The sequence below is a fragment of the Indicator indicator genome, chromosome 10, assembly GCF_027791375.1.
Source record: "Indicator indicator isolate 239-I01 chromosome 10, UM_Iind_1.1, whole genome shotgun sequence".
Classification (NCBI taxonomy): domain Eukaryota; kingdom Metazoa; phylum Chordata; class Aves; order Piciformes; family Indicatoridae; genus Indicator; species Indicator indicator.
The window spans coordinates 12,323,771-12,329,765 of NC_072019.1; positions in this window are offsets into that span (position 1 = coordinate 12,323,771).

Here is a 5,995-nt window from a genome sequence, read left to right on the forward strand (position 1 = left end):
TGAGCACCACAAGACTTAAGAGCCAATAAACCAAAGTTAGGACCAGCAACCGTTAAAGTAAGACCAAAAATGCTTATAACTTATTTGTTTTAACATGGTCTGGTCAGATCTGTTGTTATCTCAACCCTTCAAACACCATGTTGAGTGCCAAAATATCTGTAGTGGTTTGAACCTGGCCAGCAGCCAAATGCTTCACAGCCATTCACTCCCCCTTCCTCACCCTGGGGAATCAGCTGAGGCCCAGAACGTTTCTGGCTAGCAACCCTAGAGAAGAAAATCCCAAAACCAGAAGAGAGAGAGAGACCCTCCTTCTCAGCTAACCCTCATCTATATACTGGGCAAGACATTATATGATACAGAATATTCCACTGGCCAGTTAGGGTCCATTACTCTGGCTGTGCACCCCTCTAACTTCTGGGGCACCTGCACATTAGTAAGACATGGGAAGCTGAAAATCCTTGATTTCTTAACCACAACTGAAAACATCTGTGTATTATCAGAATTTTTCTCATACCAAATCCCACACTGAGTTCAAAACACAGCACAATCCTAGCTACTAAGAAGAAAAAATTATCTCTATCCCAGCTGAAACAAGGACACAGTATTGGTTTGTTTTGATGTTTGTTTTTTTTTTTTTCCCAGAAAAACAGTCATTCAAGTAAAGCTGGTGCAATCACCAGGACATCTTGCTGGGGGAAAAAATGGAGAGAGAGAAGAAAAAAAAAAGCATGTGGATTAATCACTTGCATGATAGGAATCTAAGCAGGTTTTGTCTCAGGTTAATACATTAAACAACACATTAAACACAAGCTACTGTGTGCTACAGCATTCTGGGGATGGAGTTTTTAACTGTACTGAGAGAATCAAAAGCTTAGTCAATAGCCGAAATTCAAAACAAGCTAGCTAAATTCCAAGTCTTTGTAGTTTTAGTGACAATAACTAAGATTTATCAGGAAACACCCTGGTTCTCCTTTTTATGCTTCTATGCATTTACAAAACATATTTGATTTTTAATTCAAGTAATAGATAGGCAGAACAAATGAAGGTGTGAATACTGTACAGCCCTTAACCAGATATACTATTTATGAACCCTCCTAATACCAAAACACAGCATGATCCAGGATCACTATTATTCCATTATTTTAAACTTCAAAGCTAGGAAAAGAAAATCAAACCAAAATTGACCCAAGTAAAATCACTCATCTATTTGCACTCCTCCACCTTGTTTTATTGATTAACTAGTGTGTAGTGGCATAAATAACTATCTGGTGTGTCTTAGCCCTTAGCAGCTGTTCCTATTTCATACTGATAACTTCCCAACGAGAACCACTGATAGGGCAGGTTTTAGTTAGGGCTGCAGCCATGTAGCAGAGCTAGTTCTAGAAAGCAAAACAGGTGAGTGAGTAGACTATAAAGATTCTTCTGTCTTTGTTTTAGAGCTCTGTTTTTCCTTCACCTCTCAGGAGGGGAGGAAGCGAGTTGTGGTTTTTCCTAAAACTAAGGTAAAGGTGGTGTCTGATTTGCTCTAAGGGTGGTCATTCAGTTTTGAATTGCTCAAGGCTAGTAAGGAAGGTTGGTTATAGTAGCAGTTGTAAGACAGTGGTTTCTCAAGATGTAATATTTATATGGCTTGTCTCTACAGTCAATGTTTATTTGTTTGATGTGTCCCAGGAGAGGTCCTAAAAATAATGTGATGCTGTTTTATGGTTTTCTGTAAGGGGATAGCTGTCCTTCTGAAGGAAGATATTATGCTACTTGGAGTAAGAAGGCTGTGCTCTGTTGTGGGTGGCCTCAATACACAAACCTAAGGGGGATTTCAATATTTTCTATAAAATTTTGATAGGATAATTAACTATCAACTAAACTAAATTTGTTGTAAAAGCCTTAAGAAGTGAAACATTCTTTGTGTGTAAAGTCTGGTAGACTGCATGCTTCTGTTCTATTATGTGTTGTGTTTCTCTGAGTTGCTGTTTCTGGTTAGTAAGATAAACACAGGTACTATGCCGGCAGCTATAATGTTGATCTAAACTAAGAGGAAATAGCTGCCTTTTCAGTAGGCTAACTTGTGCATGTTTTTATAGAGCTATTGGTGATAGCAAATAACTTCCTTCAAAAAAAACGTTCTCACAAGGTATCATATTTTGCCCAAAGCTTGGTTTTCTGGTGATATAAGTCATCAAATCTGTTTGTTTTCAGTTTTTAAACAATAAAAAAAAAAAATCATATCTCTGTAAGATTAGCTAAAAACTTAAACCTGAGCCTTAAGGAAACACTCCAGGCTTTTCTTTTGAGACTGCTTGAACTTTGGGACCTGCCTCTGCAGCTCAAGGGCACATGGGGCTGGGAAGGGGTGCTTTGAAAAAGTATCAAACAATCTAGCTGGCTGAAATCTGATCACACTTTTGCTTTAGTATACAAAATTGGTTTTTATTTTAAGCTACTGAAGAGTGCTATGTGACTAGGGTGAAGGGAAGGAGGAGGTAGTAAAGGAGTGACTAACCAAAACATAAAGCCTTGTCTCTTCTTTAGAAGAGGCAATCTTAGCTCTTCATTGGCATGGAAGTTAGTTTCCACATTATAAATTAAGGTTTTAAAAGCTAGGCATCTAGGCCCAAGATGTTGTGTTACATACACAAAACTTCAATCTCCTGGCTTCCCTGGGCACTCTTGATGTCAAGTTTTAGCTTTCTTCAAGGTCCTGCTGTTCAAGAAACAAGATATTATTTTATGTTCTTATTTTAGCATAGTGTTGTTTATCTGCTTTTTTTTTTGTCTTTTTTTTTTAAGTTCAAACTGTAGTCTTTCCCTTCCTGTCTTCAGTTTCTAGTTTCTGTTCTTCAGCTGGGGAACGTGAATAATATGCATTTTATATCACACAATGTGATTTTGGCAGACAGAATTTGGGGAAAAGGATAGTGTGGCCTAATACAGCACATGATGGTCTTGTCTGGGTTGTGGGGTTCTCAAAATTGCTAAACTTTTCCCAGTTCCTCTCGTATTGGTCAGTACCCACTGTTTGGTTTCTTCCATTCTGAAATACATGTTGATGAAAAGGTTAGCATTTAGTATGATTTGTGGTGGTGCAAACTCTGTGCACCCTTACTATCTAAGGTGTAATATATAAGGAGTGCAACTTAAATTTTTCAGCTTTTCTTGACTTGTTTTAATTTATCCTGTAAGTTCTTGCCAGTGCAAGAAATGGCATAAAGTAGAAGAAATTATTTATATTCAGAGGAGTTGCTCTTGGGATGGGATGCAGATATATGTTGTTTGGGAGTGCATATTCCTTTAAATAGGAAAAAATATTTTGGGATGGAGAGCATGGAGGCTAACAGTTGTTTGTGCTTCTTGTTACAAAATCTTTGTCTGTCTGTGATGCTGGAAATGATGAGGAAATAGGAGCTTTTGCAGCTGTAAAAACAGCTCACTTCTTTTCCCTACTCTTTTGTTAAAGCACACAAGACAACTCAATACTTGGAATTTACTTGGCCTTCCACACTGTAGTCAGCATAAAATTTTCTATTAAGTTCTGTTACTGTCTTGTTTTGGATGCTGTTGCCTGCTGGTGTGTCTCCATCTGAATAAGAGACCTGCAAAGCCTGAGATTGGTGTATCTGGTAATAAAAACTAGGCTGGCATTCATTTTTTGTGTTAGGTAGGTGTTACTGTTTTTCAAGGCATGTAAAGTCTAAATGTGTGCAGCAGCAAACTCTAGAAAACAAATAGTTGTTGCTCACACAGAGGGAGAGCAATATGGATGCCTTAACTGTGATACAGCATCTGCAGAAGGTGTGAGCTTGCACCTGGCTTGTGCCAGAAGGCAGGCAGAATGCACTGACTGTGGAAGGACAGTACCATTCAGGTTGTTCTCAATAGCCCAGATGCTTCAGTTCCCTCTGGGTAGCTATGGGATGTCTTCAATTGAAACTACGCAATAGGTGGGCAAAAAGAACATGTTAGTCTGATACCAGCCTCTTCCCAGGAGAAAAGAAGTTGCTGTAGGACTGACAACCACAAAAACACAATGTATTGTGTGCTATATTGTTAGTCCATCAGCACCTGTGACAAAAATGATATATAGGTAACAGGCTAAAACTGCTAATATTTCTGTAAGGAGGCAACTGGGACTTGAATATTTGAAGGGGAGGTTCTATGAGTTATGGTCCATCTGGAAGGAAAGAACAAGAACAGAGGCTGGGGCGAGGGGGGTGGGGAAATCATGGAGTCACTTCTGTATGAAAGACAAAGTTCCCTGAAGCAGATTCCAGTACCTAGCACTGTATCCAACTAGCTTTGCAAAAGCAGGCAGCAGGGAAATGCCTAACTTCAGTGCTAGCACAAGGCAGACTCTTCTCTGTTAAATGCAAGCTGTTTTCCACATGCTGTACTCTGGCAGCTGACTATCTTATTCCAGGAAACTGTGTTCCTTTTGGCTTTCTTGAAATTTGCTTTAGAGTAAGTTCATTTGGGCTCATCAGAATATATAGAGGATGATTATTCGGCAATTTAAAATTACACTGTTCATTATTTACATGATGTGAAACTAAAAATTCATGCCTAAGCTATTACATTTGCCTTAAAGTGAAACCAGCGTTATGAAGAATAACAGTAGTTTTCACACCTGCTTTACCATGGTCCTCAAAACAATCTGACTTTGAACTATATTTGTTACTAATGTAGTGTATTGCTAGATATGCTGGCTCATAGCCCAGAACTGTTCCTGTTATTAACAATTCCAGTTTGATGTTTTTCTTAAATAAGAAAAAAAGGAAACTTTTATGTTGATGATAGAACTGTGCCATGAAAGACATCTGCATTCTGTAAGTGACTGGACTGAACACATGGGGAAGAGATCAGAACAGCTCTTTAGCTTCAAGAGCTGTTTGAGATGAGGCACACCTTTGAATGCTGAAATAGGGAACAAAGATGAAAATATTGTATGTGTGATCTGCAATGTCTGAGTGTTTTAGGTGTTGTGAGAGTGGGGCATAGCTATTGTTTTAGTAGTGTGCTCATAACAGTAGCTATCTAGTGTATTATGACCTTTTCTGAAACTCATGAAGTTTTATGATGAAGTGCAAGCTTGGATTTTTTTCTCTTTTTAGCTGAAAGCAGGACAAATTGGGAATGATCAAGCCTTACTTATTCCGAAGGAATGCACAAAAAACCTGTTACATTGCTAAATCAAAGAACTAGTATTAGAAAATATGGTGCTTTTCTGCCTAAATGGACAAAAGGAGGGAAGGAAGTGAGACTCTTGACTGAGTGTTCATAACACAGTGATGAGCTAGGAAGGTGGGAAAGGACTGGAATTTCTGTAGTTGTGCTTGACAAAGGTCTTGTCTAGCTTAGTGCTGGTATTATGCACCCCAAAATACAGCCTCTGTCATTCCTGAATACTGGCATGTTCTGCTCCAGCACAGCATTGCTGTGCCAGCTAAATGCAAACTACCATGGTTACTCCTTGCAGTGTTCTTTAGATGATCCAAAAGTGTTTAAATGAGGGGAACAAACTTTTTTGTAGTCCTCTGCTACGCAACCAAGAAGAGAATACTGTTGTAAATATACACAAACCTGAAAAGCATTGTTTTGAAATACACTTGTGCTAAAATATTTTACTGGAAATTGTAGGACTTGTGTGGTGAGTTGGCTGAGATGCATGAGGAAGGTAATACCTCACTATTGCTGTGTGCCAAGTGAGACTTGCAGTGTGTACTGCAGAGCTGGTTCTGAGGTTAAACTCCTTTTATAGGACTCCATCTGTGGAGGAACAGGTGGCAGAGATTCTAGTGGTCCAGCACATCCAACTATGCACTGTGAACCAAACCTGAAGTCATGCCTGTGGCTACCATATTGATACTCTGCAAACAGAATTGAATGTCTAAACAGCATTAAATCTAGGTATCTTCACTGAATACTACTTTTTTCTTTTTTTCCTCCAGGTTAGATGTATAATGAAGATCTTTGAACACGCTGATGTACAAACATGCTAGAG